Source organism: Ranitomeya variabilis, chromosome 2, assembly GCF_051348905.1.
Source record: "Ranitomeya variabilis isolate aRanVar5 chromosome 2, aRanVar5.hap1, whole genome shotgun sequence".
Lineage (NCBI taxonomy): Eukaryota > Metazoa > Chordata > Amphibia > Anura > Dendrobatidae > Ranitomeya > Ranitomeya variabilis.
The window spans coordinates 285674639-285692360 of NC_135233.1; positions in this window are offsets into that span (position 1 = coordinate 285674639).

Here is a 17722-nt window from a genome sequence, read left to right on the forward strand (position 1 = left end):
AGATGATATATATATTTTTTTGTGTACATGGCATCAGCCTGAGTGCTGCACTGTTTTTTATCTGTGCTACCTACCATCTCCAACTATCTTGATATTTATTGTAGTGTATTATTACATGTTGTTGTTATTTATCAGTATTTTTTGTAACTTAATAAAATATTTTGTATTTTTCCGGACATGAACTCCGTTTTTCTGTTTTATTATATTGGCCAAGGCATTGTTCAGGAAAACCCGTTATGGGCTTTTATTTTTTAAATGGGCTACAGGAAGGTAGTGGGGTTGGTCCGTTTCCTCCGGCAGGGTTTTCCATGTGGCCTACGGCCACAGATTCCAGTTCCAAAGCCTGCAGTATAGCGTTTGGATGTGTCAGTGTGGAGTTTACAGCAGGCAGTGCAGTCGGCTCTACAAAAGCTCAGCCTGTGTGAGGGAGCACAGAGCCCAGCAGAACGAACTCCTGGGACCCCGCAGTATGATACTGTGGTGCAGTTGCCCTTGGAAACAGGACACATTTACGGACTGTCTTGTTTCCCGGCTGCGATCCAGAGGATACTGTTGTGTTTTGTTTGTAAGTTTGGACATTAAAACTATGTTTTACTTTGAACTTTTATGGGTCACTGCCTAATCACTGCACATTGCACAGCGTGGACACCGCTGCCCCACAGCTGTTAGACAACCACAACACATGCGGGGATTACATGTTTTTTTTTACCATGTTCACCAAATGCTAAAACTGACCTGCCATTATGATTTTCCAGGTCATTACGATTTTGTTGATACCAAACATGTATAGGTTGTTTTTTATTTAAGTGGTGAAAAAAAATCAAAAGTTTGTTTAAAAAAAAAAAAAAGGTGTCCTTTTCCGAGACCCATAGAGTCTCCATTTTTCATGATCTGGGGTTGGGTGAGGGTTTATTTTTTGCGAGTCGAGCTGACATTTTTAATGATACCATTTTAATGCAATGTTGCGATGACCAAAAAAATGTAATTCTGGCTTTTTTACTTTTTTTTCGCTACATCGTTTGCTGATTGGAATAATTATTTTTACATATTGATTGGCCGATTCTGAACATGGCGATACCAAATATGTGTATTTTTTTAATTGTTTTATTTTGAATGGGGTGAAAGCGGGGTGATTTGAACTTTTAGATTTTTTTTATATTTTTTAAAACATTTTTTTTTTACTTTTCACGTGCTTCAATAGTCTCCATGGGAGACTGGAAGCTGCAGTTGTCTGATCGCCTCTGTGTTGCAGAAATTCTCACTTGCTATGAGTGCCGACCGCTGGGCAGCGCTCATAGCAATCCGGCAATGACAACCACAGGGGTCTGCTGCAGACCTATCTGCAAACCGCGGTCATGTGACACGGGCGCCAATAAGCGGAATTAGAGACGCGCTTCCGGCGCGATCACATTATATTCCGCTATCGGAGATTGACAGCGGCATTTAACTGGTTAACAGCTGTGGGTGGATCGTGATTTCACCTGCAGCTGTTAGAGGCACATGTCAGCTGTTCAAAACAGCTGACATGTGCCGGGAAAGATGTGGGCTTAGTGCCGGAACCCACATCAAAGGGAGGGACACGACATGTGCAGTACATAAACAGGGAGGGGGGGGGGGGGTTAAGCACGGAAACAGAAAGGACCTGATTCATCAAAGTGTTTTCACTACATTTCTGGCATAAAACACTTTAAAGAGTCACAAATCTTTGGCGCAATTCGAAGTTGCACAACCATTTTGGAACTTTGCCATTTTCTTTCGGGCAGAGCATGGGCATGATGAGGCTTGGTAATGCCCACCTAACAAATTCTGGAGTAACACTTTCCGTGAGGTGCACACCGTGATAAGATGCACCTAATTCTTTAAATGGTTATGCTGCTTATTGAATTAGACTCATCTTACTCCTGCATGCCCATCATTAACACTGGCGTACTAAATGCCAGTCTTAATTAATTTTGCACTTACTCATTGCTTTCTATGGGTGGAAAAACGCTGAAAACGCTAAAAGAAATGACATGCGGCAGGTTTTAAAAATGCAGCATTTTTCCAATTCATTTGGGAAAAAAACCCAATATATGTGCATGATATTTCTGAAATCTCATAGCTTTTGCTGATATTGTAAAACAAGGCTTAAAATTTGCTTTCAAAAATGCAGCAAAAACACAATGTGTGAACCTAGCCTTTAACGTAAAAAACAGGAATCTGGATGAGATGAAACTCCTGCATGACCCTAGACTGACAGGGACTTCATGGTTCACATTATTCTTATTTACGCATTCACATTAGACCGGTTCCCAGCAACGAGAACCGCCTAATCGTGGCTGCCGGGTACACATGAATTGGCCAATTTATGCACTAAGTATTCTAAATTTGTCATGTTTTCTAGTGACTACTCTTAGTAAGCGCCTGTTCACACTTGAATTCTGTTTTGAAATGACAATCTTTTGATATTCTTATTTAGGCATTCTTTTGCCATAAACTATTGCAGTCTACAGGAAATATTGGAGTACAACTGTTTATCAAGACCTAAAAGAGAGATGGGTATATGCCCACTGCGATGTGTGTGTGTTTATTTAGGGTACAGTGATGCTACCCTACCTTATCTACACTAGTGACCAAAATTGTGGATACACTTAAAATTTTTGTTATTTTTTAAAGTTTTACGCATGCAGTCATACAAAGTTTTTATAACAACAATGCCACAAGTAGTCTAGAAAAAAGGTTACCATAATACAAAATATCTCATTACTTCTATAAGAACAGTGGAATGGCAGATTCAAAATATCACGCCCTAATATGGTAATTTCATGCTATCCCTTTGTGCTCTTTCTTTAGTAGTGTATAGGGTATCCTTTAGCATCGATAACAGCTTTGCATCTCCTTGGCATAGATTCACCCCCTGATGAAGGCTGACGCCGAAACGCGCGTTGGGGTGGGCACATCCAAGGGACAGGCCACAGTGTATCAAGTAACACACCATGTTTATGAGGACATGAATGCTTACTATATTTCATCAACAGTAGCCATGAATTGCTAGGCAATACTTTCTTATATTACTTGCGTTGTCTTTATGCTCTGCTCCTATTTAGGTAGAGCAATACTGCTCACTTATTTGCAGATTTTGCACAGTGATTCTGTGGCATATGCACTTTACTCTCCCATCCTCATCTTACTTTTCAATTTTACCTGTACACACCTTTATATGGTATTACAGCAAATATTTATTTTTGTAGTACAGTTGTGGCCAAAAGTATTGACACCCCTGCAATTCTGTCAGATAATACTCAGTTTCTTCCTGAAAATGATTGCAATCACAAATTATTTGGTATTATTATCTTCATTTAATTTGTCTTAAATGAAAAAACACAAAAGAGAATGAAGCAAAAAGCAAAACATTGATCATTTCACACAAAACTCCAAGAATGGGCCAGACAAACGTATTGGCTCCCTCAGCCTAATACTTGGTTGCACAACCTTTAGCCAAAATAACTGCGACCAACCGCTTCCGGTTACCATCAATGAGTTTCTTACAATGCTCTGCTGGAATTTTAGACCATTCTTTTTGGCAAACTGCTCCAGGTCCCTGATATTTGAAGGTTGCCTTCTCCAAACTGCTATTTTTAGATCTCTCCACAGGTGTTCTATGGGATTCAGGTCTGAACTCATTGCTGGCCACCTTAGAAGTCTCCAGTGCTTTCTCTCAAACCATTTTCTAGTGTTTTTTGAAGTGTGTTTTGGGTCATTGTCCTGCTGGAAGACCAATGACCTCTGAGGGAGACCCAGCTTTCTCACACTGGGCCCTACATTATGCTGCAAAATTTGTTGGCAGTCTTCAGACTTCATAATGCCATGCACACGGTCAAGCAGTCCAGTGCCAGAGGCAGTAAAGCCACCCCAAAACATCAGGGAACCTCCGCCATGTTTGACTGTAGGGACCGTGTTCTTTTCTTTGAATGCCTCTTTTTTTCTCCTGTAAACTCTATGTTGATGCCTTTGCCCAAAAAGCTCTACTTTTGTCTCATCTGACCAGAGAACATTCTTCCAAAACGTTTTAGGCTTTTTCAGGTAAGTTTTGGCAAACTCCAGCCTGGCTTTTTTATGTCTCGGGGTAAGAAGTGGGGTCTTCCTGGGTCTCCTACCATACAGTCCCTTTTCATTCAGACGCCGACGGATAGTACGGGTTGACACTGTTGTACCCTCGGACTGCAGGGCAGCTTGAACTTGTTTGGATGTTAGTCGTGGTTCTTTATCCAACATCCGCACAATCTTGCGTTGAAATCTCTTGTCAATTTTTCTTTTCCGTCCACATCTAGGGAGGTTAGCCACAGTGCCATGGGCTTTAAACTTCCTGATGACACTGCGCACGGTAGACACAGGAACATTCAGGTCTTTGGAGATGGACTTGTAACCTTGAGATTGCTCATGCTTCCTCACAATTTGGTTTCTCAAGTCCTCAGACAGTTCTTTGGTCTTCTTTCTTTTCTCCATGCTAAATGTGGTACACACAAGGACACAGGACAGAGGTTGAGTCAACTTTAATCCATGTCAACTGGCTGCAAGTGTGATTTAGTTATTGCCAACACCTGTTAGGTGCCACAGGTAAGTTACAGGTGCTGTTAATTACACAAATTAGAGAAGCATCACATGATTTTTTGAACAGTGCCAATACTTTTGTCCACCCCCTTTTTTATGTTTGGTGTGGAATTATATCCAATTTGGCTTTAGGACAATTCTTTTTGTGTTTTTTCATTTAAGACAAATTAAATGAAGATAATAATAACAAATAATATGTGTTTGCAATCATTTTCAGGAAGAAACTGAGTATTATCTGACAGAATTGCAGGGGTGTCAATACTTTTGGCCACAACGGTATACTGAGATTTTGATCATAATTTTGCACATAACCTCTTTTTATTATGTTTACCTGTCATTATTATTTATATACCTTTGTATTTAACCTTGTCCCTTGCGGTGTGTCCTTTTCTCTGGTCATGTATTCCCTCCCCTACCACACCTGTCTATTTTTACAACATCAATAAAATTATAATTTATATCACATATCTTGGACTTTTGAAGTCGTTTTTTTTCCTCTTGTCTTTATTGATTCAACAAGACAGACCTCCATCAAGCATTCTTATTGGTTTATTCAGTCAATTAATCTTTAATATTATTAGTTCTTATTTTTATTTTTGGTATTTCACAGTATTTGTTCATATTTTAATATTTATTTTTGCACTTATTTATTTATTAAGTGATTGCTCATCTAGTATTTTACCTTTATATATTGATGTATAGTGCTAATCTGCACGTTATAATTGCAGTCATTTACCTTTTATATATATTAATTACCAAGGATTTTGTATTTTTTTTAGGTCACTTCATAGCTCATCTCTTCAGCCGGGTTAGACACGTGGCTTCTAAACTTCGCTTTACGATGATAGCAATACTACCCTGGTGCCTTGGTTTTCAGCTGCGCGTACCCGCCCGTAGTTCCTCTGTGACTTCCGGCCCCGTAGATCTGGTGATGTGAGCTTTCCACGCTTGCGTTCCAAGTGCGGAGGACCCGAAGTCACCATATATTGACGAGTAGCTATGTTGGCGACGCATGTGCCATCAAGGATCTGAGGTTACCGATTTAGTAAACAGCTGGTAGGAAGGTTTCTTTAAATTATACACTATTTAAAAGGGCACACTTCAAGCAGCACACTCTTACCCCCATAGGGAAGAAGCCTGGTAGGCGAAACGGCGCTGTCGGGGTGGCGGCACAGGCGCAGTACAATACGCTTTGGCACTAATGTTAGTTTTGCTCACTTTTATGTGCACATTCATTTGTGGTTCATATTGTATTGCATTATCCTTGTATTTAGACTTGGTCTCTTACATTCATTAAGTTAGTACATATGTGCCTTTAATACACTGATACATATACAGCATTTTGCAGCATGGTTAGATCCCTATAAAATGGAGGATACTTTTTCTGCTTTTGGTGACTACTAGGTCTTCATATGACCCTATGCCTTTAGCACTTTTGCACCTTATTGTATTTTTTGTTTATTTTTGCAGACCTTTAGTTAAAATATGGGGAATATGAGGTCATATTCATTCATGTTTATAACTCCATATGCTGTTCTTGTGCATTATGTTTCATTTGCCCTGTTGCTGTTTCTTTTTAATTGAGATTTCCTCTGTATTTTATGGATTTTTTTGGCAAATCAATTTTTTTTATTATTATAATAAAATATTGGACATTTTATTTTCTTTTTATGCCTTTTTTCCCCCCTTTCACATATGGGGAACATTGTATTACTTTATGGTTAATGAGGTTGTAATACGTCATTGTAGGATTTTTGTGATTCAGACCTCCATCAGTATTCTACAAAGGTAAATGACTCCCCAACCCTTTAATAAATGAGACTTTGCTCTTGATTTTCCAACCTACATAACGAAAGAAATATAAAAAATAGAATGTGTCCTCCTGTTGTTTTTTAGTATCGTTCTGGCGATCAGTGTGAAAACTGGATAGTCACATAAAAAAAACAAAAGATCAGCATGATGTAGCCGCAGAGACCCTGATTCCAGTGATCTGTCATTTGCTGTGCAGCATTCGATTTTTTTATTTTTTATAAAATCAGTTTTATCTGCTGCAGATCGTGCAGTTCTCTGAATGCTGCGCTTTATATAACTCTGCACACACCACAGATTGGCAGCTTTCCCTTCACACTGTGCATAGGCAGAAAGTTGCCAATCAGTGCTGGGAGCGCGATTATACAGAGCTCGTGAATAAGGAGGACTACATGGCGGCTGGTTTACTAGTTCTCTAGTCATAATCTCCTCATGATGAAACTGTAATCTTATAAAAATTACACTATGCAGACTAGTAAGGCTGGAATCAGGGTCTCTGCCACTACATTATGCTGCTCTCAGATGGGGTAGTAAAAAATCTGCTGACAGATTGACTTTAAGATAATAGACATAGCATAGAAATATAATGTCAGTTCTACATTGCAGTTGGGCCCAAACCATAACTAATTCTACTTGGCACTCAGGCCAGTGTGTGTCTCAACTGTTTCCACTTCAGTCACTGTGTTGCACCACAACCTTTGCTGCAGGTGAAGTGGGGCAGCAACACGGAATTTATTTTTAATTCCTGGGACTCTTGGTGCTACACAGTCAAGGAGCTACGGGGATAATTCCTGTCTGTTTAGATTGTTTTTCTTGTGTGAACCTTAGCTGTTTTCTGTTTAAACTCCTGAACCTCTGACTTCCACAACCAGTTAAAGTTTATCTTCTCTGGTTCAGTCTTGTGCTTATGTATCGCCCCCACTGTCGCAGGGCCGAGGGGTACCCGGTACCGGGCCTCTGAGTCTCTGCTCTGGGGTTGTCACGGTGGCTAGACCCGGTCCGTGACCCTGCTGAGGGGCGTCCAATGAAAAGTGGTGGTAAATGGTGGTGATGTTACGGTGCAGTGTAGGTCGTAGTAAATAACGAGGACACCAGGTTGCAGTCTCTTTACCTCTTTACTGAAGGTTTTAGAGTCCTCAGTCCAGAGCGCTGTCAACAGGGCTGTCAGAGACCGGCCGGTCCAAAGGCACATCAGGAGTTCCCTTTACAGGTGGGAATCAGTGTCTACCTTCTAGCGCTGGGTGTTGTAGTTCTTCCCTGCTGAGCACCCCGGGATAGTCCTCACAACTGCTGTGTCTGTCTCTGATGTTCGTTCTCTCCGTCCCCCAGGTGATATGGTAGGACGCACCCGTATGACGGGGTAGGCCTGGAGTTCTTCCGGGACCCTAGAGTCGCCCCTCTCCCACAGCTGCCTCCGTTGTCTGCTTAGGTGATTTGTGTGAGACAGCCAACCTATAATTGGCTGTCCGGCCGTGGTTTGCAGTAGTACTTAGAGTCTCTTACTTGCTTGGCGTTCCGGCCACCGACTGTTTGCGCCTCAGAAGGATGTTGCCTCGGTCTAACAGCACGACTCCTTCTGGTCCTACTTCCTCTTTACTGTATTCCCGTTGTTCACTGGTTAGTTCTGCTCTTAGGAGTCTGCCAGGATCCCATCCCTGACAGGTCCTCTCACTAGCTCTTCCCAGTTACTTCTCTCTCTGTCTTCCTGTCCAACCCCCAGTTTTACCAGAGTGTGAGGAGTGGCCTACTAGATAGAACCACCCCCCCTTGTGGCCGGAGTGTGAAGTGTAGTGTGAGTGTTACCTGGTCAGAGAAACTCCTTTAGTGCAATCAGACGTAACATCACTCCCCTTAGTGGCAGAGCGACATTACTGCAACGACCAGGACTCTGGGGCGCTGCACTCCCCTCCGGTTAAATCCAGTACTCCCGGACTGGGAAAACAAGAACAACATTACATGTTAACAGAAAACACACAAAATTTTGAAATATCATAAAACAATTAAACATAGCAGTGCTTCCCTTTATGGGAGGTGAGGACTCTTGAACGTTGCGAAAGTTAGGTCATGCACAGTTTGACTCTCAGTTCAGTGGTTGAAACAGCGGGGACCCCGGGTAAACAAAGGGGTCCCCTTTTAGAAGTTTTTGGAGCAATTCACCGTCCATTACTCTATTGTCCATTTTAAAACCTGTAACAAAAGATATATACACAAACATTTTCAACTAAATAACAGCCCTTATTAGTATCTCTAAGTTTTGTAGCGGAGGGGAATTTGATTCTGAGTGCTGCGTGTGGACCTTCACAGCACAGGGGTTGCTACTGGCCTAACAGGGCCCACTATACTTGCTACCCCTGGTGTAGTGTACTGCCTTCTAGCTACACTTTCAGTGAGTCTGGGTAGCACTGGCAGGCTGAAGCTCTCAGGGCTGCTGCTGCTGGCAACAGTAGGTACGGCAGGCTCACCGATAGCAGAGGGAGGATTTGCCGGTTCAACGGTGGGCATGGCATCTTCAGGTAGGACTTGTTGAGGTTGCGGGGCCGGATGATCTGGTACCACCATTGTTTCTGGTGGGTCCGGCTGTTGAAACGTTAGAACAGGTACCACGATGGCCTGATTTATCTGAGTCCAGGACTGGGGAAAGTCACCAAGGACGGTATGGATCATCTTCTCCTTTTCCACCGGCGGGGAGATTCCTGGGGCCGTGTCCCTCTCTCTCAACTTATCGGGGCAGACCTTAAGGTGATCCCTGGATACCGCTGTCGAGGTCTCCCCTCTGTCCTTGCTGATGAGACAGACCTTCGTGTTGTCGAAATCGGATGGCAGGATGGTATACGGTTCTGCTTCCCATTGGTCATCGAGCTTGTGTAGTCTCCTCTTTCGTTTAAGTACTTGCTCACCAGGTGACAGGGGAATCGCAGGAGCATGCTGGTTGTAGTCCCTTTCTTGTTTTTGCCTAGCCTGGGCGAGACTTCTTTCCACGCACTCCTGTACTTTGCGGTACCTTCGCTGCCTTTCTGCATCCCAATCTGCATCCGGCGAGGTATCTTCGGGGACTAGGACCCCCATGTCCAGATCAACGGGTAACTGGCTAGGCCTTCCCCTCATTAGGTACGCTGGAGTACAGTTGGTGGAATTTACTGGGATGTGATTGTAGATATCCACCAAGTCAGGCAACTTTGTCGGCCACAGGTTCCGTTCCTCTACGGGCAAGGTCTTCAATAAGTCGATCACCACCTGGTTCATCTTTTCGCACATCCCATTGGTTTGAGGATGGTACGGCGTGGTTCGGATCTTCTTACACCTGTACAGTTGGCAGAACTCTTGGAACACTTCTGCTTCGAATGCTGGTCCCTGATCAGTCAGTACCTTCTCCGGGTAGCCATGGGGCCTACAAAAGTACTGCTGGAAGGCCTTGGCGGCAGTCCTGGCCGTTAGATCCTTGACAGGTACAACCACCAGAAATCTGGAGTAGTGATCTACGATGGTAAGAGCGTAGATATAGCCGGACCGGCTAGGTGTCAACTTCACATGATCCAGCGTGACCAGTTCGAGCGGCCGTTTGGTGATGATAGGCTGCAGGGGAGCCCGTTGGCTGCCACGGTCCTTCCTGCGCAGGCTACATGGACCGCACTCCCGACACCACTTCTCAATGGCTCTCTTCATGCCAATCCAATAGAACCTCCCTCGGAGTAGCCTCTCTAGCTTCCTCCATCCGAAGTGTCCGGCTCCATCATGGTAGGCTCCCAGAACCATGGGCGCATCTCGCCTTGGCACCACTATCTGCCACACCAATTCATGAGTACGTGGGTCGATGCTCCTCCTGCACAGCTTGCCATCATGGATAAATAGTTTGCTTCTCCCCTTCCACAGCTGTTGGGTTTCCTGTGGATCATCTGGGCCGGGATGCAACCCTGCCTGCGTCAAGAGCTCTTTCACCCGACGGACCGCGGGGTCACCATCCTGAGTTTCCGCCCATCCGTGATGGGGCAGGGGATTCAGTGTGGCATCCGGTTGGTTCCTGTGCCTGTTCTTCACATGATGAGAGTTCTGAGTGGCTTTGGGGTGATGGAATGCAGGCAGCTCCACCTCTTCAAGTGCCTCCGGGTCTTCTCCCGTTTCTGGCAAATTGGGCATTCGGGACAAGGCATCGGCATTGGCATTCTTGTGTCCTGCCCGGTACTTGATGGTGAAATCGTAGTTGGACAGCCGGGCCATCCACCGCTGTTCCAAGGCCCCGAGTTTGGCAGTATCCAGATGCGTTAGCGGATTGTTATCCGTGAAGACGGTGAATTTCGCGGAGGCCAGGTAGTGTTTGAACCTCTCTGTCACTGCCCAGACGATGGCAAGGAATTCCAGCTTAAAGGAACTGTAGTTATCAGGGTTTCTTTCCGTGGGACGGAGTTTCCTGCTGGCGTAAGCGATCACCCTTTCTTTGCCTTTCTGGACCTGGGACAGCACGGCTCCTAATCCCACATTGCTGGCATCTGTGTACAGCACAAACGGTTGGTCGTATTCGGGGTAAGCCAGTACCTCTTCTCCCGTCAGTGCCGACTTCAAACAAGTGAAGGATCCCTCCAGCTCCTCGTTCCAATCAAAGGGGGTGCTCCTCCCCTTGGTCCTTTTTGGTTGGCCCACCAACAGGTTTTGCAAGGGTGCGGCATTCTTGGTAAAGTCCTTAATGAACCTCCGGTAATAGCCTACCAGCCCGAGGAACTGCCGGACTTCGTGAAGGTCACTGGGCTTTGGGAAGTCCTTGATCACCATGACCTTGTCGGGGTCTGGGGCCACTCCTTCAGCGCTCACCACATGGCCCAGGTACTGCACTTTAGGTTTCAGCAGATGACACTTGGACGGTTTCACCTTTAAGCCAAAGTTGGACAGGGCTTCAAACACCTCGGCCAGGTGCTTCAGATGGTCTTCGTAGGTCTTAGAGAAGACAATGACATCATCCAAATACAGCAGCACGGTTTCGAAGTTCATGTGTCCCAGGCAGCACTCCATCATCCTCTGGAACGTCCCGGGAGCATTGCACAATCCGAAGGGCATGTAATTGAATTCGCAGAGACCCATTGGTGTCGTGAAGGCCATCTTCTCTTTGTCCGCCTCCGCTACAGGAACCTGCCAGTACCCACTGGTAAGATCTAAGGTAGAGAAGTAGTTAGCAGATTTTAAGGCAGCCAGAGACTCCTCTATCCTGGGCAGTGGATATGCGTCCTTATGTGTAATGCGATTCAACTGCCTGTAATCAACACACATTCTCATTGTACCATCTTTCTTTTTAACAAGGACTAACGGAGCTGCCCAGGGGCTACAGCTGTCTCTCACCACCCCAGCCTCCTTCATTTCCCGCAACATGTCCTTGGCACACTGGTAATGAGCTGGGGGTACAGGGCGATATCTCTCTTTTATGGGTCGGTGATCTCCCGTGGGGATATGGTGTTGGATCCCTTTCACCTGCCCAAAATCTAAGGGGTGTTTGCTGAATACCTGCTCGTACTCGTGTACCACCCTGTAGGCCCCCTGCTTTTGATGGGATGGGGTAGAGTCAGTGCCCACATGCAATTCCCGACACCAGTCTTTCGAGTGCTCTGCAGAACCGTTGTCCTCCGCCACGTTTGACGGGACCAAGGGTTCAGGTGTCTGTATCACACTATTATTAACAGTGAACAATTTGGCAAGCGTGGCATACTTGGTGAGGTGAACCTCTTCCTCCCCACAATTGAGGACACGTACGGGCACTCTCCCCTGGCGAACGTCGACCACCCCCCGGGCTGTCAGAATAGTAGGCCTATTGTCTGAATATACGGGTTCTACCAAGGCCTGGTAGTCCTTTCCCCTGAGGCCTATGGCTGCCCGACACCATATTAACATTTCGCTCCTGGGGGGTATCGCGATGGGGTTTGAATCACTCACAGTGACACGACCAATCTCACCACCAGTCAGCTCTACCTGCTGTCTCTGCATCAGAGCTCTGATTTCCTTCTGCAGGGGACGTTGCTCACTGTGGCCAGCGGTTTCTGCCACCTGTTGCAATAAAACAATAACTTCTGCAAGACAATTTTCTATAACATTAGTACCAAGAGTCATCATGGGATTACATTCTCGACGGTCAATATCAACAATCACAATCCCTTGGGCTTTCAATTCCACCCGCCCCACCTTGATGGTGACCTCCTTATACCCCACTTGTGGCAACGGCTGACCATTACTGGCTATTATGGTGAAATCATCGTCAGGGCCACGAGTAATATCGGTGTCCTCCCAATACCGTCTATAAAGCACGTAAGGTATAGTCGTCACCTGAGAACCGGTGTCCAGCAAAGCGTTCAAGGGGATTCCATCAACCACTACAGGGAGAACTGGTCGTCCTCCAATGTACTTGGTTCTCCAATGCTGCGGGCCTGACCGTCCTACTCCTGGGGGTTGGCCCTTTTGCCCCAGGGGTTGCTCGTTTAAAGGACAGTACCTTGCAAGGTGGCCCACCTGGTGACAGCGGCGGCAGATGGGTCGTCCGTCCTGGTGGAAGCGATCGTCGTTCCGGCCTCTGGTCGGCGGAGTCCTCCTCTGTCGCATCCAAGGGACATCCTCTGGTCTGGAGGCCAACTGGATCTTCTCCTTGTGGGCCTCCTGTAGGGACTGCACCGTCCGGGCCAGGGCAGCAATGCTCTTGGTTAGCTCCTGCATCTGGAGGCGAAGTCCTGCAGGGGAGTCGTCCTCTAGGCTCTGGGCATCGGTCTCGGCGTCGACTGGGGCATTCGACGCCACCTCCTGGTGGTATGTGAGAGCGGGGCGATGGGAAGGTGCTGCACGGCTGGGTTGTCACTCCTGCAATGCCTGGATAGCTTTATCTTTGAATTGCACAAAAGTCAAGTCTGGATTTTGCATGGCCAGGAAGTGCAATTGGCCCCGCTGGTGACTGCACAGGAGCCCCTCAATGAACCGCTCCTTCAGGAGTTTATCCTCATCCTGCATGCTGCCGGGGTCACTCTGCTTAATGGCCCGCATCGCCTCCTGGAGATTAAGGGCATAGTCCCGTAAGCTATCCTGTGGTCTCTGTTTGCATCCATAGAAAGTCAGTTTAATTTCTGTAGCAGTGCGAGTATCGAAGGTGGCTTTAAGCTTTGCAAAAATCTGCTGTGCAGTTCCCTTATCCTCGGCGGGCCAGGACTTCAATTCTCTCAGAGCCGCCCCAAAGAGTTGGCCGGTTATCATATGAACCTTCTGAGGCTCTGTCAGGGGATAGAACTCGAGCAGGCTGCAGAGCCCTTCCTTAAAGTCAGTGAATGTATGCGACTCCCCGGAGTATCGCGGGAGCCAGGCCGCTCCGGGCAGGTACGGCATAGAGAAGGGCATTATGGCTTTTGTGGTAGCGGCAGTTTTCGACTGACTGCTGGGGGCAGCGGGTTCTGCGGCAACCAGTGGTGGTATTAGGGCCGCGGCTTCGCCCGCTGCGGGGCCCGGAGGTGCCCCTGCGTCCCCGGTTGCGGCCTCCTCCTCCGCTCCTCCCGACTCGGACATGGCTGGCCCTTCCTCCACTAACCTGCTGGATATCGGGGTTCCTCTTCCGGGATCGGCACGTTACCACGCTTTCTCGTTCCGCGCTTCTTTTGGCCGGTTCCGCCCACGAAGCTGTGGCTCCTCCCTCCGCACACTGCGATGGCGAATCGTGGCGGGAACTCTTGGCGGCAATTGTCGACGCACAGTCTTTGCAATAAGTTACAGTCCAAGCACAATAAATCACAGTTCCAAGGCACACATGACCTGATTCTTCAGGCTTAAGTAGATCCTGTTCGTGACGCCAAGTTGTATCGCCCCCACTGTCGCAGGGCCGAGGGGTACCCGGTACCGGGCCTCTGAGTCTCTGCTCTGGGGTTGTCACGGTGGCTAGACCCGGTCCGTGACCCTGCTGAGGGGCGTCCAATGAAAAGTGGTGGTAAATGGTGGTGATGTTGCGGTGCAGTGTAGGTCGTAGTAAATAACGAGGACACCAGGTTGCAGTCTCTTTACCTCTTTACTGAAGGTTTTAGAGTCCTCAGTCCAGAGCGCTGTCAACAGGGCTGTCAGAGACCGGCCGGTCCAAAGGCACATCAGGAGTTCCCTTTACAGGTGGGAATCAGTGTCTACCTTCTAGCGCTGGGTGTTGTAGTTCTTCCCTGCTGAGCACCCCGGGATAGTCCTCACAACTGCTGTGTCTGTCTCTGATGTTCGTTCTCTCCGTCCCCCAGGTGATATGGTAGGACGCACCCGTATGACGGGGTAGGCCTGGAGTTCTTCCGGGACCCTAGAGTCGCCCCTCTCCCACAGCTGCCTCCGTTGTCTGCTTAGGTGATTTGTGTGAGACAGCCAACCTATAATTGGCTGTCCGGCCGTGGTTTGCAGTAGTACTTAGAGTCTCTTACTTGCTCGGCGTTCCGGCCACCGACTGTTTGCGCCTCAGAAGGATGTTGCCTCGGTCTAACAGCACGACTCCTTCTGGTCCTAATTCCTCTTTACTGTATTCCCGTTGTTCACTGGTTAGTTCTGCTCTTAGGAGTCTGCCAGGATCCCATCCCTGACAGGTCCTCTCACTAGCTCTTCCCAGTTACTTCTCTCTCTGTCTTCCTGTCCAACCCCCAGTTTTACCAGAGTGTGAGGAGTGGCCTACTAGATAGAACCACCCCCCCTGGTGGCCGGAGTGTGAAGTGTAGTATGAGTGTTACCTGGTCAGAGAAACTCCTTTAGTGCAATCAGACGTAACATCACTCCCCTTAGTGGCAGAGCGACATTACTGCAACGACCAGGACTCTGGGGCGCTGCACTTACAACTCTTGCTTTGCTTGTTTGTATTCCTGTTGTCTCACCGCGTCATGTTTCCTGACCATTCTATCCCCTTCTGAGTTTGTAACCTTACTGTCCTCCTGGTTTTGACCCGGCTAACTCACTCCCTTGCCAGCCTACACCATTGGCCACTAACTAACTCCGTGGCCCCAACCCAAGGGTCGCTATGTAAGTCTATACTGAGATTAAAGGGTGAAGCCCTGGGCACCCCTGAGATCTGGTCAGTGAAGCGGATTGTGCTTTGTCTGTCCATAGTAGTCATTTTTAGTCAACTGCCGACAAAGTGCCGTAACATGAGATTATTATGGTAAAATTTATGGGGGCATTGAGTTTGCGGTACTTGGTTTAGAACATTAAGAATCACAAATATGTAGTAACAAATGAAATGACTCTCTGATGTTCTATAAACTGTCAAACATGATATACCTCAGATGGCACAGCACGGTTGTTGGCACCTTGTAATAATAATTGCAATATGATAATAATAATAATCATAACAACATAGGAAATACATAATAACCTTTTCATTCAAACCCACTTTATTTTTCTAGATTGAGTCACCGTTTTCTGTCTCAATGAATGAAAAAAAATGATGATCCCTTTATCTAACACTGGCTCTGTGTACCTATACCGCTGTGCATTGTCACATTACATTATACTGGATTATGTCAGGCAGGATGTGACTCTGCATAATGTGACAAGACAGAAATATTAATGGATTGAAACACTCCATCAAGATTCACTTTCATACAGCAGATGTGTTACAAACCTCTGTAGATATAAGTACAGACATGCTTCATATCACTGGTAAAAATATGAATGACCCTTATTTCATCTTGAGCTCTGCTCAGACTATGGTTTCACAGCAGGTTTTAGTAAAATTATCCCAAAAGTCCGTAAACTAGCAAAGTTCTACAGTTGCACAAGTTTTAATTGCCCTGTATTTACCAGTCCGATGTCATGATGTGCCTCTATCCAGTAGTTGGAGTCACAGTCAGGGATGGTGGAGACTCTTGAAACCCCCCAAAATTATGGCAGCCTTCATCCCACTTCTGGAAAAAAGAACACCGGATCCTTATAGCAGTGACATATAGGAAAAGTGACTGAGCATTCATGTGGGCATGTACACTAAATCTCACAGGAGTAAGGAAGACAGTGGAGCCACATTCTCTGTTAGATGTCAATAAGAGGGTCACACCCATGCATCTCCACTTTTTTGGGGGGTGTATAGGGTCCCTAAACAGTCAGCAGTGCCTTTTTATTGAGTTTGGGGTCTCAGAGGTTAGCAGAGTGTACAAAATGGATATAACATTCACGGTTTTGGTCTTTACTAGGTAATAACAGATAGAATTTCTTATGAACCCAATCTGTAAAGGCCATGAGCCATGTCTCTCTTATGCCTTTTCTATCATACCACCCTAATTTCATTTCTGTCTATATTCATGTACCCATTGTAGAAAAGCCATCTAGGACAGGGTCAAATCCTAGCACTAGACATCCTGATCACGTGCACCTGGATAGCTATATCTAGAGCCAGGCTCTGTGTTCATGGTTAGTCAGTCACCTGGGGAAAGCTGAGCAGTCTGTATGTTGGAGCTGGTGAGTGACCAGCAAATGTGGGGTCTGGGAGGTGAACACTTCTCTGTGGTACTGGAGCTGAAGAGAAGCCAGTGTTGATTTACAGACTGTGACTGCGACAACTAATGCCCATGCTGTGGTGTGAGTACAACTGTGTTACTGTACTGTGCCTACCCTGACAAAAGGACTGTTTGGTTTATTATATGTTTTGAGCTGAAGAAGAGCTGTTATGTTGTGATTTTATTTTGGAGTGCAGAGAAATGCAATAAACCTTATATTGTTTTGCACCAAGACCTGTGCCTGTACTAAGTGAGTGCCTACTGCTGAGCGTGAGTCCCGACACCATGACTAAAGGTCATATCTGCTTTTCATCTATGTTATGATTTTAAAAGGGTTGTCTCAATTTAACTATGCCATATATGCCATAACTGTGCCGTAATAAAGTGAATTTTAAGGACGGTGAGTGCCACTCTTTTTCTACTTCTAACAAGGACATTTGCATTGTTTTTTCTTGAGTGGGCACCTGTGGATCCGAAGTGGTGATGCTAATCTGCGGGTTGTGTGTTTGAATGAGCACTCGGACACAGGTGGAGCAGTGGTGCCGATCAGTTTCTTGTTTGACTACAGAATGATAGCTCCCACCATCCCATATAGAGGACAATGACCCCCACAGCCACCATACAGTATGATGTACCGAAAAAACCCCATAAACACACAATATGATGACCAAACAGCCCCCACATAGTATGATGGCCAAGCAGCTCCCCACTGATGGTATGACAACTCAATAGCTCCCTACACACTAAAGATGGCCCCACAACCCCTCAAACAGTAAGAAGCCCCCGCAGCTTTCGACATACAGTATGATGAACCCCATAACTTCACACGCAGTTTGATGGACTAAAGAACTCCCCACAGACAGAATGAT